This window comes from Phascolarctos cinereus, unplaced genomic scaffold (assembly GCF_003287225.1).
Source record: "Phascolarctos cinereus isolate Bilbo 61053 unplaced genomic scaffold, phaCin_HiC Scaffold_4;HRSCAF=312, whole genome shotgun sequence".
Taxonomy (NCBI): domain Eukaryota; kingdom Metazoa; phylum Chordata; class Mammalia; order Diprotodontia; family Phascolarctidae; genus Phascolarctos; species Phascolarctos cinereus.
The window spans coordinates 69,123,225-69,143,162 of NW_027555847.1; the positions used below are offsets into that span (position 1 = coordinate 69,123,225).

General features: G+C 35.6%; 1 pseudogene; it reads right to left on the reverse strand.

Moving 5' to 3' along the window:
- The window catches only part of LOC110205031 (golgin subfamily A member 7 pseudogene), a 40,525-nt pseudogene extending 24,059 nt beyond the window's left edge, over nucleotides 1–16,466 (reverse strand).
- Between the last annotated feature and the right edge of the window lie 3,472 nt (nucleotides 16,467–19,938).

Genomic DNA, 19,938 nt, shown 5'->3' on the forward strand with positions numbered 1-19,938 from the left:
CACACACAGTGGGAATCTTCATTCTTGGTCAATGACCCCCACATCCACAAATCACAGGCATTTAGTATTCTCTTTCTCTCTCATTAGATGTAGCAAAAATGAAAGTAACCAACCATCTTCCCAAACTCCTCCTGCATAAAAGACATAAATATAACAAGAGAAGTGAATGCCTGGGTTTCCAATACCAGAAAGAGAGAACACGAAAGCATAAGAAGAAAGTCAAGATAAAATTTTCAATTGTTAACACTCTCTGCTACTCCAGACTTGCTTCTCATGCCCCAGCTTCTACCATCAGAGGGTCTGGGCAGTGTGAATTTGAATAGTACTCCTGTGTGCTTGGCTTTTGCTCCCACGGTAACAGAAAACTAAGTCTTAGAGTTTAGGAGTGTCATCAACACAAGAAATGCATGTTGTCACAGCCAGCATAACTATCCCCAAAAGTCTCAGTCCAATTTAAGCCTTCTGATCTAGATGCTATTCATAGTCAATAGGAAGTCTCTGTCGGTGTCAAAGAAAAAGGAAATATGGAACTCTGAGATTTCTCCAATAGCACACAAATCTTATCACTATCCTGTCTATCTTATTACATGACATCGAATCCTCTGGGACTGTGAAGTCTTCCAAAAAGAAAAAAAAATGGGGGTAGGGGCTCAGATGGACAATAAACCAATGTTACTACTTGCTCTTTTTATTAAAAACATCAACATTTATTAAATTAGTAATTCAAGCAGACAAGAGGGCATGGTGTTGTAGAGCTCAGGTGACAGAATGAATATAATTTATTTGGAATTTGTGTTTTCTCTAGAGCTGAGAACAATGACTGGCATATAGTAAGAACTTAATAAATGTCTGTTGACTTGATTTATCCCCCTGCTAGACTATAAATTGCATCAGCATAGGTATTATGTTTCAGCTAAACTTTGTGATTCATCTATGGACATGGATGGAGAAGACATGTTTAAATATCCCGTAAGCTAGAAGAGTTTGCCTTGTTAAAATCTAACTAAGCAGAGTCCTTGACTAGGCATGTGGAAGCTACATCAACCAATGAAATACAGGAAAATAGTTAAGTCTAAATGTATAGGCCATGTAGACTCACTTGATTCAAGTCAGGATGTCACTGGATCATGTTCTCCACATATGAATTGGAGTTGGTCAAATATGTGAACTTTGCCCCCCCATTTAGTCTAGAATTAGAGTTAAATTGTATAGTAACCTTTTTATGTGTTACCTCTCTTCCAACACTCTGCAATCCAACTAACCTGGCCTCTCTATTCTTCATTTTCCTTTCTTTGTATTGAGCCATCTCCTATAACTGTAATGCTTTCTCTTTACCTTGCCCTCAAAGAATCACACTCTTCTTTCCAGGTACAACTCAAAGATTTTCTTGTACATGAAACCTTTCCTGATTCCTTTCCTCCAACTGCTGGTGCCCTTCTTTCCTAACTACCTTAGATTTATCTATTTGACACACACACATAAACATGCTCTCCATATATATATATATATGTACATACATATATGTATATATGTATATATACACGCACATAAATATCTATATCTATATCTATATCTATATCTATATCTATATCTATATCTATATCTATATCTATATCTATAGTCTATGTCTGTACCTGTATCTATACCTATACCTATATCTATATCTATATCATCTATATCTATATCTATATCTATATCTATATCTATATCTATATCTATATCTATATCTATATCTATATCTATATCTATATCTATATCATCTATCTATATCATCTATATCTATATCTATATCTATATCTATATCTATATCTATATCTATATCTATATCTATCTCTATCTCTATCTCTATCTCTATCTCTATCTCTATCTCTATCTCTATCTCTATCTCTATCTCTATCTATATCTATATCTATATCTATCTATATCTATACCTATATCTATGTTATACACACACACACACACACACACACACACATTTGTTTTTCCCTTGTAGTCTCCCTGATGAAATGGAAGATCCTTGAGAAAAGGGATTAGTTCATTGTTTGCATCCCCAGGACCTAGTATGATGCCTGGCACCTACGAGGTGTTTAATAACTGCTTTTTGATTTTATTGCAGAAGATGACCTGGCTCTTACCAACACATACTCACCTTTAAATCATACTATAGATTTGATCACCTATTCCTCCTATGCACAGAAGCCCTGAGGCTTCCCCCACCCTTCCACCTTAAGTTATTTGCCATGAAGACCCACTGGACATTGGTAGATGCAGGAAGACAGGAGTCATGGGGATCCCTTCCCTCATCTCCTTGTGCCAATCTCTCCTCCTTTTTCCTTTTCCCCTTCCAGTTGGGTAATGGCCCTTCTCCTCAGTTCTCATGCCCTCAGAACCTAGAGCTTCCACTTTATCAGCCTTTTGCTTACTCCTCCCTTGCCATTCTTTCCTCCTCAGATATGCCTCATGGCAAAGCAAGACAATTACTCAAAAACATCTGATAAAGTAGCTATATATAATGACATATTTATGACTCTTCCCTACTAGTCTCCTTCGTCTTTCATTTGAGAAGGGAAATATGTTTCACAATCTGTACTTTGGTACTTTTATTCTCTTTATCTTATGTAAGGGGGCATTATTTCTCAAGGAGGGAAAGTGACTTGACCAAGGTCATACCCAGATCTTCTGACTCCAACTTCAGTGCTGCTTTCACTTCTGAAATTCTTATTTTTATATTTCTACATTCTTATGTAGGTTATAAGGAAAGAACAAAAAAAAATAACATAACAGGTAATTTGGATGCAATCCATCTGGCTCTTAGAGAAATACTTTATAATACCCTGAAATTTCATAGAAGTCACACCCTGAATGAGAAGGAAGCTTAGAATCTAGCTGCCAGAAATGTAGTGGTTCCTGTGGCTGTGAGTTTCAGATTTCTTTGTTGAGAGCACAACTAAAGGACAACAGATTGTAAAAGTGGAAAAGACTTTTGGATTCCTTCCCACAGATGGAACAAAGGAACAAGATGCAAAGTAACAATAATTGAAGGAGTTAGAAGTGACACTTTATACAAAAGAGAACATATGTTTAGAACTAAAGTTAAGGTAATTACCATTTTAGTCCCAGCCCCATGAGTTGTGCACAGCATGGATCAATGATGGATACCAGTCATGGTTGGTTGTAATCAAAAGGATTCTACTGGAGACTCCTTCAGTTTCCTGAACCTTTGAGTTAGAGGAAATGGACATAAGAGCTATTTTCTACTGTGTAGGCTCATCTTCTACAGAGTCTCCATTGATACATTCTTACTATACCCCATTCTTCAAGTCTTGTATGTGAATAAAGTTCTTATGGATGATCATACATTTACTAGCCCATCAGAAGATTCACAGTTTGGCGCAAAGACATTTAATGTAATAAGATGGCCAAAAAAAAGCAACAACACATTTTTCTTTGCATAAACCTAGTCTCCACTTTCTGAAAAAAATGCACTTACCCTCAGTAGGAAGAGTAGGTCTATGTAAATAAGTATGTAAATATGCCCACATAGGGCATACATACATGAGGAGCCCATGTGCTAAGAAAATACATGAGGAAGGTTAGTTCATGCTTCTGATGCTGCAGAGCTCCTAATATCTTCTGGTGATCCTATCATGTCTCCACTACAGCTGGTTTTGAGATATCTTGAGGGTCACCTAATAATTAGCCCTTTATTTAGTAGGAATATTGTAGCTAATAAGCTACTCTTCCACAGAGAAGGGTTAGAGCTTTGGTACCCAGCTCTTTCAATGATCACCAAGGGAGGGATTGCCTAATTTATTCAGGAAAGGATTATAGTTGTTCCTGCTATTATTTAGCTTCTCACTTTACCTCAGTTACAGTCTTCAGCTGAAATGTAATTTTGGGAAGGGCTATACCTCTTCTTTCTATGTCAGTTTTCCTAATCCACAGCTACAAAGCACTTTCAGGTACCGATTTCAGTCAATGACTACGAAGCTCTCTTCCCCTGTGTCTGCCTTTTCACAGGTGCCAGGTGTTCAAGCTAAGGTTGCATCTCTTCTTTGAATTCCCTCTCTTCTTCTAAATCTTCCAGTTCTTCTACCCTCAAGCTTATGATAAGAAACATATTTTAAGGCCTAGTCCTTATTGTATTGCCCTGGCAGAAGCAAATTATACTCACGACAATATTTCTAGAAATGGAAATGTAGTTGACTGAATCTGTGAAGAGGAAACTATTTTTAACCTCAAAGTTAGGGTCTTCTGCTCTATGTAAATGGTAATTTACGTATGGGACTGATTGGAGAAGGCTAAAGACATATATCACATTCTTTTTTCCCCCTACTCCCTCTTACAAATCTCAGGCTGCTCTTTGCACATATTCTCCCAAGAACCAATTACAGTCCCAGAAAATTACATGAAGTATATAATCTTTTTAACATGGCTCATTAATAATCTGACAAACATCAGTAATTAGTATAAATTTAATTGCAGATAATTATTTCCATTTTATTGCACATAGTCACATTACAATGTCATATAGCAGCATATGAGCACTGACAACAAATGGAATAATTAATGCATAATCAAAAATATCTATGTTAACAGTATGGACATTTAGACCAAAACTCAACTTTCATAGTTTGCGTATGCACATTCACATACACATATATTCATTAGCAGGACTAAAATATTTTCTCTTCTACCTCTAATATTCAGCATCTTCCTTAAGGTTTAGCTTCACTACCACCTCCTTGTTGAAACATTACTTGGAACTCCACCCCATCACACATACATACCCCATTTGCTTAGGTCTATCCAAATTACTACATATCATACTTACTTGTGACCATGTTTTATCCTTTAAATACTTTATATAGGGGCATTACAGATGGAAGATTGTGTTTCCCTTCTCATCCCTATGTATATTCATGTATGTATAGATGGATAGATAGAAAGACAGAGCTAAATCTAAATTTAGAATATATATTGATATAATATGTTTCTAGAATATACATACACACAAGTGTGTGTGTGTGTGTGTGTGTGTGTGTGTGTGTGTGTGTGTGTAGAGTCAGGAAGACCCATCTTCATGAATTCAAATCTGACCTCAGATACTTACTAGCTGTGTGACCCTGTATAAGTGACTTCACCCTGTTTGCCTCAGTTCCTCAACTACAAAATGACCTAGAGAAGGAAATGGCAAACCCTTCTAGTATCTTTACCAAGAAAATCCCAAATGGAGTCATGAGGAATTGGACAGTATGGAAATAACTCAACAACAACTCTCTTTCTCTCTCTGTCTCTCTCTCTCTGCCTGAGAGAGAGATATCTGGTCTCCAAATCTATTGGATTTTGGCAATATTGGATACTGACATAGGCGTATACTTAGAGATGAACAGGGACATTTTACATGGATATGGATGTTAGATATGGACATGAACATGGACTATGACCATATGCATAGATATAGATATATAAAAGAGCGAAAGATAAGGTTATAAGGGAAAAGAGCAAAGATACAGATGTAGATGGTTAGATAATGCTTAAGTCCCCTTATGGCTCCAAGATAATATTGTATTCAACAAAGATTTGTTAAGCACCTGGTATGAAATAGGCAACACTGTTCTACTTGGAGATAACAGGAAAAACACAATCATCTCTACATTTAAAGTTCCTATATATACTACTGCAATGATAAAATATAGTCACAAGTATGAAAAATACAGAATAGTTTGAGGAAAGAGCCCTAGAAAATGTGGAGGATGGGGTGCAGTTTCAATGAAGAGGTGAAAGTGAAGCTAAGCCTTTAAGGAAAACACTGATGTGGGAAAAGGGGAGGGAATACGTATTTATAGAGTGCCTACTATGTGCCAAACACTGTGCTAAGCACTTTACAGATAGCTCATTTGCTTCTCACAGTAATCCCATGAGGTAGCTGCTGTTATAATCCACACTGTGCAGTTGGACAAACTGATGGTGAGAGTAGTTAATTGGCTTGCTCAGTCTCATACCTAGTAAGAGTCTGAGGTTGGATTTGAATTCAGATCTTCCTGATTTCATGCCTAGCACTCTATTGTATAAACTAACTGCCTCATGGGAGGAAGAGAAAACACTTTAGGCTTTTGCAAATGCAAAGAAGATGTAGACAGGATACAGTCAGAATGTCAGGGGTGAGGAATAACCAGTAATCTAATTGGACTAGAATGAAGAATGTTTAGAGAGGAGAAATAAGATTGAAGCCAGCCCATAATCCTACAGAGATCATTTCCTACTTAACTTTCTATCTTCAGCACTAAGCTTACTGCCTAGGATGTAAGACGGTATTTAAAAATGTTTGTTGATCATTTTTTTGATTCTCATTTTACTTTGTTTATGAGTAGTGCCTCTTTTCTCTTCCTGTGTTTTATTTTAGAGATGGAAGGTCATCAAGTCCAACCTCCTGCCCAATTCATCCCTCTTTCCTCCTCCCATCCCAATTAGAGGCATCAGTTACTATTAACATGGTATTAATTTGCAAATATGATGACAGGTGAACATTTAATATCCACCATTACCATTTGCAATCTCTGTTCAAGCAAAGGCACTGAACATATTTAATAATGTCAAATGCATCTGATGTCAATTTCAAGATGGAAACACTGACAGAATATTGCTTTCAATCAAGGTATTCAGTGGCTTTAGGATGCAAAACAAACAGATTAAAATAAACACAGAAGTTCACATACCTATATCTAGAAAGAAGAGGAAAAAGATCTTCTACCTATTTAGTAGTTGTTTGAGATATATGATGAATCCAATCAATCTTACTTATCTTGGTATATCTTTTATGTATTTGATTAAGAATTTTTTATTGAGTGGCCCTCCTGGGAATGGTGTTCTAATTTGTTCCTCTTAAGAATAACAAAAAAAGTTATGAGAGATAAGCCTTTTCCTAAAGATCCTTTTAATCTTACTGAGACTGAAATAAAACACATGAAACTGTTTAATTTAGAACTGAAGACAGAATACTGAATTTGCCTGCAATGCGAATTTAGGGAAGGGAAATTTCTGTGAGAGCTGAACTTATCAATAAAGGCTTCACTGGGGAAATAAAGAGTAATAGATTGTTGAATAAGTGATGGGATCCTTGGAAGGAAGGGATGAGGAGAGGAAATCTGGACATTGTCTGATGTATACTATCAATTTGGGGAGAATAGATTGCAATGATTTCAGAAAAAGAGCTGATAGGACCCAGGAGCCCAAGATTCTACAACACAAGTTGGTTTAAGAATTTAATTCAGAAAATAATAGCCTCTGGGGACACTGTATCCTTTGCCTGCCAGAACTATTCAGTAGTCAGAACAAAGTGCTATGAAATAAGCACTCATTCTCACCTGTTGAAAGAACTGTTCAAAATTAGGGGGAAGCTGGACTCTTAAGACAGCAGAATCCCACAGTTGCTTGTTTCTCCTTCTTTTGTGTGTGTGCTATTGCCCTTTTTCATTGGTTTAAGGTCTGTGTGTAGATTAACCAGTCAGATCTTGACTCTCATTTCCATCCTATTGGTCTTCCTTCCATTCATTATTATATCAGTGGGTTATATATCACTAAATCACTTATGTAAAGCTGGCATAAAACTTTAACCAAATCGTTCAAAATTATTCAAGTAAATAACATCTATGAAAGCAGAAAAGTCATGTTTCTACTTTGAGTAATCTTCCTCCAAGTAGGAAGTAACTCCAACAGGAGGCAGGCCTACCCTGGGCCCTGAGTGCACATCCAAGCTGATTCCATAGACTGTTAGAAAAACTGATTCAGGATTGTTGTATTCACTACAAAAATAAAACAAAACAAAGCAAATAAACAGATGAACAAAAACTCCTGGAAGTTGTTTCCAGTTTCATGGACTCAGACCACTTCTTTTTTAATTCTTATTTTTATTCCTAACTTAGACATATATCAAATTAAAAGGATGCACATACATATAAGTATACATATATAATATACACAAACATATTCCTTTTTTAACTTCACATATATGAACCAAAAAAAAGAGGAATTATTGTACCTGAAGCTACAGATAACAAATAAATAAATAAACAATATTTATATAGTATTTACTATGTGTCAGATACTGTGCTAAGTGCTTTACACTTAGTATATCATGTGATCCTCATAACAGCTCTGGGGAGTGAGTAGCATTATTATCTCAATTTTACAATTGAGAAAACTTTGGCAAAGAGAGGTTAAGTGGCTTGCCCAGGTACTAAGTGAGGCCAAATTTGAACTCAGGTCTTCCTGGCTCTAGGCCAAGCACTCTATCTATTGTGTCACAAAACTGACTGGATTTCTCAGGTGGCCCCAATACCTATCCTGGCTGAATATTTCCTTTCTGTCAAGTGTCGACAAACCAATGAGTGTCTCATTTTGTTCAAATATAGAACCTAGATTATTAGGGACTAATCAGAATCAGGCCCTGCAGAAAGCATCAGTTTAAAAACCTCTAATCTATAATCATAATTGGTTACTATGTTAGTCTCTCCCGTGGCAGTATGGCCTTTTCTGGACAAATGCCTCTAAGTACAATTCACAAGCAGAGACTTTATATTTCTCTGCCTTGATGTCTAACACTTTCCATATGTACCTGTTTAGTTTTGGATTATTTCCTTTTCATAGTTGGCTTAATTTTTTTCCTTTACTAAGCCTGACTCTCACAGTACTGCACTGAAAGTTAAGAGAGGGCACATTCTAGTCCTACCTAGAAGCATGTTACTTTTTCAACATTCCTTGACCTCAGAAGCACCCTTCCTTTACTCTAATTTTCTTATTCCCAAAGGTACTCTCTCTCTTTAAGTCCCATGAAGGAAGTATGTCCTCCTGACGTGCTGTATTCCTGTTAGCCGACTGATGAAGGAAAAAAAAAAGAATGGTCTAACAATGTCAGTATGGAAGAACAAGGAATTTACCAACCAAGTTAGATGTCTCTAAACAACCTAGAAAGAAGAAAGAAGCAAAGGCATATTATTTGAGGACAAACATATAAGAGTAGCAAGATCCTGTAAGAATGTCAGATACACTGACACTAAGAATGAGCTTTTTTGTGATAAATACTAAGGGTAACAAAAAGAGCCTTTTAAAACTATATTGGGAGCCAGAGACAGTTCAAGTAACAGATAGGAGTACTGCCCAGAGTCTATGGGACAATTATAATGGACAAGATTCACAAAGCAGAATTCCTAAATTCTTATCTTGCTTGTATTTTCTCTACAAAGGAAAATTACATACACACTTGGAAAGATAGATTAAACATGGTTAACTGGGAACTGGAGTCCACAAAAAAAGGAGAAGATTGTTTGGAGAGTTCCTACAATGAACTGGTCACCTTTTTTCTGACTGAATGACATCCCTAAGTATTAAAAGAAACTGTCCTTTGTTTGTTGACCTGGTGATATTAATCTGGAAGAGTTTCAGGCATGAGGGAGAGCTGGTGAAAATGCGGTACAGTGGTGAGATGGAGGGTCTCATTTACAAAAATGAGGACAGTGTCTGTCACTGGATGGCAGAGTACTGGTGTGTTTGTGGATAAAGTGTAAGAGAACTGGAAAGGTAGGAAGAAGCCAGGTTTTGAAGGACTTTAAAAGCCAGACTGAAGACTCTTTATTTAATCTTGTAGGTCAGAGCATCAAACTTGTCCTAGAAAGCTGCCACAAAATTCCTAATATAGGCAGAAACAGATTAAATATAATTTGGAAGTATTTAACAAAAATGAATATAAATACAATTCAATGTAAATGATGTTAATTTCTTCATTTTCCATGCTGATATGTGGACCACAGGGATGTGTTTCTATTTGAGTTTGACAATGGCTGCTAAGCAATAGGGAGCTACCGGAGTATCTTGAATGGGGGAAGACGGGTAGGAGGTGACATCTATAAACTTGCACTTTAGGAAGATCACTTTGGCATCTACATTTGGATGGATTAGTATAGTGACTGACTTGTGTCAGTGGAAACCAACTGGCAGGTTACTGCAGTTGTCCAGGGGTGAGGCAATAAGGGCCTGTACAAGGGTGGTGGCAGTGTCAGAGAAGAAAAGGGAACATGTATAAAATAGCTTGAGAAGGTAGAATTGACGGGATTTGGCAGCATATTGAATATGGGGGCGAGGTAGTGAGAGAAAGTTAGGAGGCTAGGAAAACACCTGGATTTTGACCCTGGGTGCCTGGGAGGATGGTAGTACCCTCCACAGAAATAAGAAAGGAAGGAGGTGAATTTTGGAGGAATAACATGTTCAGTTTTTGACATATTGAATTTAAGATGCCTATAGGACATCCAGTTTGAGATGTCTAATAAGCAGTTGGTTATATGATTTGGAGGTCAGGAAAGGGAATAGGGCTAGACAAATAAACTTGAGAATCATTTACAGAGGTATGATAGTTAAATGCATTTGAACTGATGAGATTATCAAGAGAAATTGTATACCAATAGAAGAAGTCCAAAAACAAAGACTTGGTGGATGCCAAATGATAATAGGTAAGACTTGGATAAAAATCCAGCAAAGGGGACAGTCGGAAAACAATGAGGAGAACCAGGAGAGAGAAGTGTCATAAAAACCTAGGGAGAATACAGTATGGAAGAACTGATTGACTTTGTCAAAGGCAGCAAAGGTCAAGGATTCTGAGTACTGGAAAAAAGGCTATTAGATGTTGTGTTTGAGAGAAGACTGGTAACTTCAGAGAAAGCAGCTGCAGTTGAATGATGATGTCAGAAACCAGACTGCAAAGAGTTAAACAAGGAAGGAGAGGAAAAGAAGCGACAACATCAAGTACAGATGGCCATATTAAGGAATTTAGGCAGAAAAGGGAGAAGAAACACAGGCTTAGAGCTAATAGCAATGAAGACATGAAGTGAGTTTTTTTCTTTAATATGGGGGATATGTGAGTGTTATTGTAGGCAGTAAGGAAGCAGCTAGTAGAAAGGGTGAGAATAAAGATAAGTGAGAGTGGGGAGGATAGAAGAGGCCATCTGCTGAAGACGATGGGATGGAATGGGATCACTTGCGCATGTAGAGTTGTTTGCCTTTGCAATAAGAATGGCCATCTCTGCCCATGAGGAAGGGGGTAAGAAGGATAAAGTGGCAGAAGGCATCTTAGTTATATGAGATGAAGAAGGGAGAGTCGTGAAAGATGGCCTTTTTTCAGAAAAAAAAAAAAGATAATGCAAGTTTCTCAGCTAAGAGATTAGGGGGTGAAAAAACCATGGTAGTTTTAAAAAAGGTTTAAAAAAAAGATTTGGACAAGTTGTGATGAGTGGAATAATGAGTTAATAAGAGAAATGAAAAAGGATTTCCTTGTAGTAGTGAGGGCTCAGTTGATATTAGTTAAAAGAAATTTGTAGTGTACCCAGTCAGCATGGTTTCATGGATTTCTCCATTTTCTTTGTGTAGGCGCAAGGCAGCAAATTGTGGGAGTAAGCCACTCTTGAGACTTGGCAGATCCATGCCACAATAAGGGAACAAGAGGTTTGAGAAGATTGTGGAGAGTTAAAATGGATTTGCTGAAGATGGGGAAAGGGAAGAGTATAACCAGTTTCAGGGTGTAGAGCTGGGAAAGAACAGAGGTATGGGGAGACTGACAGTGATGAGTAGAATGAAGAACAGGTTGGGGGTTGCAAGGCAGAAGAAGAGGGGGTATGACAAGAGAATGTGATCAGATAGATATTATCAGAGTTCATGAACCACTTCCACAAACATGTAAATGGCTGCAGTTTGGCCATTCAAATTATTTCACCCTCAGTGAGTAAATCTATTTGATGTGTGAGATTCTGTATGAACTCTCTAGGTGCACTTGCTAAGAAATTCCCCAAAAGGAAGGGTCCTGGTTTTCAATTATAAGGAGAAATCTAGGATCTTTAAATTATAGCTCAATCATCCAAACTTTTATGCCTGAGAAAATTATTTTAAAATAAATATTGGATGCTTGTTTTGAACTAGTTTGTCATATTTTGTGATTGTTTTGTATGTAAAGGAAATTTACTCCATGTTGCTCTCTTTAAAAAAAAAGTCTCATTTTTGTGATTCAATAGTCTTGAATATTTTCATAGATCAGATATGAATTGTTATAATTTTTAGTCACTTCTTCTTATCTTCATCTTCTTCTCTAACTTGGTTTTCATTTTTCACCTCTGTTCTAAATAGATAACAGAGTGAATACTGAAAAACAATGAGCTAATATTTATGTAATGTTTTTTAAGGCTGCAAAGTGTTTTACATATGTTATCTCATTTAAGCTTCACAATAATTCTGTGAGGTAGGTACCATTATTATCATCACTTTGAGAAGGAATATTTTTGTGACTGCTAAGACACATCGAATTCTCTCTTTAAGTATGTTTCATGGAAAGACCTCACGTTGAACCTTGTTTTTGATATTTACCATGAGAAAATAACTTCTCCAAACCTCATCTTCTCTAAGCTGCATTTTACACATTTAGGAGTTATTCTGAACTTGACAATTCCTTCTAGTGTTTCCTCATGAATCTTGTTATTGCTATACAGAAATGCTGTTGATTTTTCTAGATTAATTTTGGACTAGGTAACACTTTACTAAAGCTATAATTTTCTTAGTTTCTTTCCTAATTCTCTTGGTTTGTCTAAGTAAACCACCATGTTGTCAGTATATAAGAATAATGATATCTCTTTGTCAGTGTTCAGGCCTTTAATTTCATTCTCACCATATTAGTTATCATTTTATTTTTTTAGTTGTTTCAAATAATAATGGGAAGAAGAAACTTTCTTCCTTTCTTCCTGAATTTAATGAAAAAACTTTCAGAATTTCCCAATGATAAACAATGATATTGTCTAATTATAATCTATATAATATCATAAATAATTATCTAATAATATGTAACATTGTATATATTTACATAAAACATTGTATAATAACATATAATGTATAAATCAAGCATTATCATTGTTTGCCATTGGGAAACCCCAGAAGTTTTTCATTCTGTGTGTGTGTGTGTGTGTGTGTGTGTATGTGTGTGTTTACATTTAAAATTGGTCTTGTGTGCTTATGCTTTTGAGAATCTTTAGTCTGAATTTTTTGTTCTTCATCATAGATTTTTTGTCTCTATAAATATAATTGTTTCGTGTTATTTTACTTTATATATGATATTTTTATTTGAATTTATTTTCTAATGTTGAATAATCCTTACATCTCTGATACAGATTCAACTTGGTAATTGTTCAAAGCAGCATTGCACAAAGAAAGAAGCACAGTCTCTGGAGTCAGAAAGCCTGGGTTCAAATTCCATCTCAGAGGCTCACTACCTTATAAACCTGGGCACTCCCTGGGCCTCAGATTACTCATCAGCTAAATGAAAGGGTTAAAGTAGCTGGCTTCTGAGGTCCGTAATGTCTCTAGACATATGATCATGTGATTTAAATACACACACACACACATCTTTGTAATAGGAATCTGGCAAATATATGATGGATATCATGAGGCATGGATGCTTTAACTTCTTGCAGTCAAGAAAATCATAATGATGTGGAATTAGAAGTGTGCTGATAAATGTGTAACAACAGGCTCTCCCCCTTACCCTGATTCCCTCCCAAAACAAAACAAAACTATGACACATTTTTAAATTTAATCTGTGTTCTTAATATTTTCTCCATCATTTTCTTATGTCTTGAAAATCAACAGAAGAATAAATAAAACCCTGATTTATAGCATTTTCCAGGTTTCCAAGATGTGAATTCTCACACTGAAAATTTAATAATTGTCTTTTCTAAGGGGGTTTAATGTGGTCTCAAGCTATCTCTAGGTAGAATGGAAGTGTGTTGGAATGACTGTGGAAAATGATGTGGTTATTTCATATATATCATACATACATGTAATAATATTATGTTGTATGTATATGTGGGTATGAGTGTATGTGTATAATATATGTGTATATGCCTACATATACATACATATACACACCTACATATACACACATACATGCATATATGTAGTGTGTATTTATGTGTGTGTATGTATGGAAAGAAACCAGAGTACAATTCAGTTAAGTCTTTTTTTTAATTAACTGTATAGCAAGAACTAGAGGTATCTTGAAAAAGGCCTAAGACTACTCAGCCTGGTTTCTTCACCTCATTCTTTTACCTGTGCTCTGTGTTTGACAACTTTGCCGATTCTGTCCAGTGAGAGATAGTACCATAAGGAGAGTGGCCTTAGGCCCTTCTCCATGTCAAGGTCATATGGTCTCCTTCCTTTTCCATTCTAAGTGAAGGCATGAGCTTATGGGCTTCCAGAGATCTTGAGATGACCTTTGGCTGTGAACTTAAGGGCCCATCCCAGTTGTAGCTGAGAAAAATATATATCTGGAACTCATTATTCACCTGGATATGAACTTCTTGGGACCAATGTTATATTGAAACTGAAGTAAGTTTAAGGCTACCCTCTCAAGATACCTGAGTCTTTAGGGGAGAGAATTTGTTCTTGAGTATTTGGAGATGAAATATTTTTACTTCTGCAATTATTACACATTCAAAGTAAATATCCTTTTCTATAAAGTAATTAATGTTAAATGGTTAAGTGGAATGGGGGCACTAGTCATAGCCATAAGAATGTAGCTTAAAGGGATTGAGCCAATGGCATTGGAGAAAATGCACCTTCAAACCTTCAGAGTATACTAGAATTCTGAGAATGAGATACAGCCAGCCTCATTTGTGGTTACAGTTATATACATACATATAGAGATGTAGATATAAATGTAGATCTGTAGATTGATAGACATGTATATATAGAAAGGGATCAGGTAGAGATAAAGCTAGAGATAGAGAAGATATATGTACATTATATATAGGTATAGATAGATGATGCATACAAATATATGAAGTGATATATGTATGTGTGTATATGTATTGCACATGTATGTATACATACATATGTTTAGATGTGAGTGTATATACACATACACATAGACATACACACTTTCACATGCCACAGTTTCAGTGAAATTGAGAAAGATAACATAATTCCTCCCCAGCATAAGCTCATCACCTCAAATCTAATCAACATGGAAGTCAATTCAGCTTTGATACTCATCACTTCCTCAGCACTCTGTATTGTCCCTACCTTCTGATTAGAGGATTGGAGAGTGGAACATATAAACATTCCCAAAACTCACTTTATAAAGGACTCAGAATTTTCTAGCTATTTTCATTTACTATCAGTTCTGTTTAATTTTCATTCCATGAACATTATGTCCCTGTATCTAGGTAATTTCTTTGACCACTCCTTTCTTTTCTGTGTTATCTTCCTCCATTAGGCTGTAATCCCTTTGAGGATAAATGTAGTCTTTCTTTTTCTTGTTTCTATCCTCAACATGACATGATGCTTGACAGTTTCTCTCTGTCTCTCTCTCTTTATTTCTCTCTCTTCATGCACACATACACACACACACACACACAATATATATATAAATTTAAATGTAGTATACATACACACTCATACCCACATGTACACACACATATATTTCTGTATACATATACATATCCACATGAATGTACACGCATATATGCAAATGCACACACACACATATACACATGCAGACATGTGTAGGGCATACAAGTAAGCACACATATACATATATAAACACACATTGTATTCACACACATGTACATACATACATAGATACATGCATATACTCACATATGCATACTATTATGTTATGTTATATTGTGTTGTGTTGTGTTGTGTTACGTTACATTACATTACATTATGTTATATTATACTATATTATACTATATCGTATTATGTTATATTATATTATATTATATCATATTATATCATATTATATCATATCATATCATATCATGTCATATTATATTATATTATATTATATTATATTATATTATATTATATTATATTATATTATATTATATTATATTATATTATATTATATTATATTATATTATATTATTTAGGATATACAGTAAAAAATCTGCATATAGGCATCCCAGGTCTCAAGCAGGTCCTAAAGTCCTCTTCTCACTGGACTGGATTGAAGCAGCAGCAGGATTCAGCACCTTACAGGTGTCTGAGCAAGCTTTTTTAAAGATCATACTGATTACCTCCTGATGTGAGTAAGGGACTAGGAAAGGTGCCCTAAAAATTGTCTGCTTCACCTAAACATGGCATACTTACTGTCGCAGGCGAGGATCCCTGTGATCGAAACCCAAAAGATGTAGAAAAAGTTTTGCGAAGATGGTTCCACTACCATTGGTACATGGAATCTGTACACACTTATGGACATCATGAAATCCAGTAGACCCTGTAAGACGAACAGCTCTTGTTGCAAGAGAACTCAGCAGGTATCACAATGAAATAGTAATTCTAATGAAACAAAGCTGGCAAATGAAAGCCAACTTACCTAAGGTGGAGCTGGATCTACATTTTTCTGGAGTGGCTTCTGTGATGAGGAATACCATGAAACTATTGTAGGTTTCATAATCAAATATAATCTAGTCAATAAGCTAGTATGTTTCCCAAAAGACATGAATAACACATTCATGGCAATGTGATTGCCATTTGCAGGAAAGTATGCTCCTACCATTATGAACCCTGATTAATTCAAAGGAAAAAAATTATGAAGACTTGGAAATCTTTATCCATTGCAAAAAGCTTTGTCAACTGTGGAACAGAAAATGGCCTTGGAGAATGACAATCATGATATGTCAGTGACATAATCATGGAGCAGAAAAGGAGTGGGCAGCTTTCAGAGATTTGGTGTATAGCACCACATCTACTCATTTGACCAGAACACTCACAGACATTAGGATTGGTCGGATGAAATTAGGGGAAATTCAGAGGCTACTAAATGGAAAAAAAAAAAAAGAGGACTCTATGGGGTTTACCAGCAAGATAGTTTGCCTGTCTCTAAGAAAACAGTGTTTAACTTCATCAAAAGTAAAATGCATGTGAAACTTAGAAGGATTCGGGGGGCAAGTCAAATACTCAGTGCTAATGGAGTCACATTGATAAGTGATAAGACATGATCATGGATAGATGGGCTGAACAATGCTATAATGTTCTCAACAGGCTGTCATTAATCAACAAAGAAGCCATTGACCATATACCTATCTAGCCAAACTTCCAGCTGATGAAGAGGTTTTGAATACTATCAGATTCCTTTCATGTGGCAAAATGACTGGTGATCATCCCATTCCATCAGAGATCTTCAAGGCAGGGGTCCATTGTTCATACAAAAGCTCAGTAAAATCTTCTGAATTATAGGTCAAGATAAGATTATTTCCCGGGAGACCAAGGCTGCCTTCATTATCCATCCATATAAAGGAAAAGGAAATAGGTTGTCCTGTGGCAATCATGGGGAGGGGAAGTCTCTCTCTTAGTAACTGCCAGCAAAATTCTTGCAGTCTTCCTTAATAGGTGATCCTTCACCTGGAAGATGGTCATCTATCCAAGAGCCAGTGTGTCTTGAGAAAGGGCATAGGAATGGTTGACATGGTTTTTGCTGCCCAACAACACCAGGAGAAATACCTGGAGAAGAACACAGGTCTGTACCCATTGTTTTTTGGACTGACCAAGTCATGAGGGCTTGTGGAAAATTATGACAAAATTTGGTTGCCCAGAGTTCATCATTATTTTCTGACAATTTCATGATGGCATTCTTGCATAGGTTCTGGATAATGGGTGGTGCTCTCATGCTTTCTCATTCACCAGTGGGGAGAAACAAAGCTTTGTGCTTGCTCCTCCCATGCTTTTTAACATGATGTTTTTCATGGTGTTGTCACATGCCTTCAAGGAAGAAAATGATATCAAGGTCAGCCATTGAACAGATGATGAATTATTAAACTTGAAAAATGCTACAAGCAACTATTAAAGTGGTTTTTGTTCACAGATGATTGTGCACTCAATGCAGCCTCTGAGACTGAGATGTGAGAGCTTGGCCTGAAAATTAACACTAAGAAGACAGAAAGTCTCTACCAGCTAGCACAGCATTATCCATACATGGAAGCAACAGTTACAGCAAATGGAGAAATTGTAAATGTTGTGGATAAGTTCACTTACCCTGGCAATACACTTTTCCTGGGATGTCCATGCAAATGATGAGTTTAGTACACACCTTGCCAGAGCTAGATCATCATTTAGGAGGCTCCAAAAGAAAGTATGGAAAAGAAGAGGTGTTAGGCTGTGAATGAAACTGAAGGGCCAATGTGATGACATTATTGTTGCACGCTGGTGAAACCTGAATAATGTCATGTCAGAAAATTGAACTTCTTCCTTTTGAATTGTCTTAGGGAGATTCTGAAGATGTTCTAGCAAGATAAAGTACTGGATACTGCCACAAAGAGCACAACTTTGATGGGCTGCCCACATTATTTTAATGCCAAACATATTTTTGCCTAAAAGACTATTTTACAAAGAACTCACATAGAGGTCAGAAGATATATGCATACATATATAGAAAATGCATTGTAGAACAGTAGAATCTATCTATATAGATATGTGTGTATATATATATATATTATTATATAAATACATGTTTTATATCTATAATATAGAAAAAGAGAGATTCTACTGTTTATTTTCTGTCTCAATTTGTTTTGAGATTAAATTTTATGCCATAGGTATCAATTGCTTCATAAATATTTGCTTGCACATGGCCCCTTTTTGTAAACAAAACTTCGTGATTCTGAGAAATATTTCACTCTGTAGTATTCTCATTTAAAAGATGTAATAGATTATTCAGATCTAGCTTCTCCATTTGTTTTTGTTTAATTTTTGTATTTTCTTTTTTATCATTCTGTTAGATTTATCTGTCTCTGAAAGAGGAACAATAAAGTCTTCAACAATTGTTTTGTTACTTTCTGTGAATAATTAAGTTAACTTTTACTTTATGAATTTATAATCTAAGCTATTTGTATATATTTAATATTGATGCCTTGCGTAAGATATCTTTAGCAATAAGGAAATTTCTCATCACTCTTTCTTGAATATGAATTTTCAATTTTTATTTGTCTTATAGCATGGTCACAATTCCTGGATTTGTTTTTAAATCACTAAATACATACTAAATTGTATTCCAGTCTTCAATAGTCATTAGGTATGTTATTGTTACTGTTATTTTTATATGCATTTCATGTGTACAGCAATTTGTTTGGCTTGGTTTTCTTATTCTTATTTCTTTTCAATTTTGTTTTATTTCATTTGTATGCACACACACATACTTATACATATATGTATATATATATATATATATATATGCTTATATGAATTTTCTCCATTTATTAATTGTATCGAATTAATCTTTATTTTCAGCATTTTTTCCCTTGTTAAGTTTTGGCTATGTGCACACATGTATGTGTGTCTATATATGTGCGTATACATTTATGTATGTATATCTGTATATGCACATATGTACACAATACATGTGTATGTATGTGTATATATTCTTATACTAAATATATATTCTATATATACTATATATTTTCTTATACTAAAATTACTCTTGTGTATCTCTGCTTTTTTGGGGGGATTTTTAATATAAATAAATGTTGTGCTTTTTCAAAAGAAAATTCTGCCTGTAACAATATAATTAGGAGTTTTGTTGTTTCCAGATGCTTGGTTGGTATGTAGACATAGACCAATTATTTGAGACAACATTTAGCAGTAATTGAAAGCTGGGTTTTGCACCAAGATATCTATAGTTGTGAGATGGATGAAAGTCTTTCATTCTGCAGCTATTGTTTTTCACATATTCTTTCTCTTAGTTGTCTACCAGCCCTGGTGCAATGAAGGACAATAATCCTTAAGCCACAGCAAGGATCACTTTGGTAGGCTACCCACTCTCTTGAGAGGTATCTTACTCTATGAATCCTATTTAACTGTCCTTTGTACTGTGCTATGGGCCCTTCTTCAAATAAAATTTTCCTGGGAATT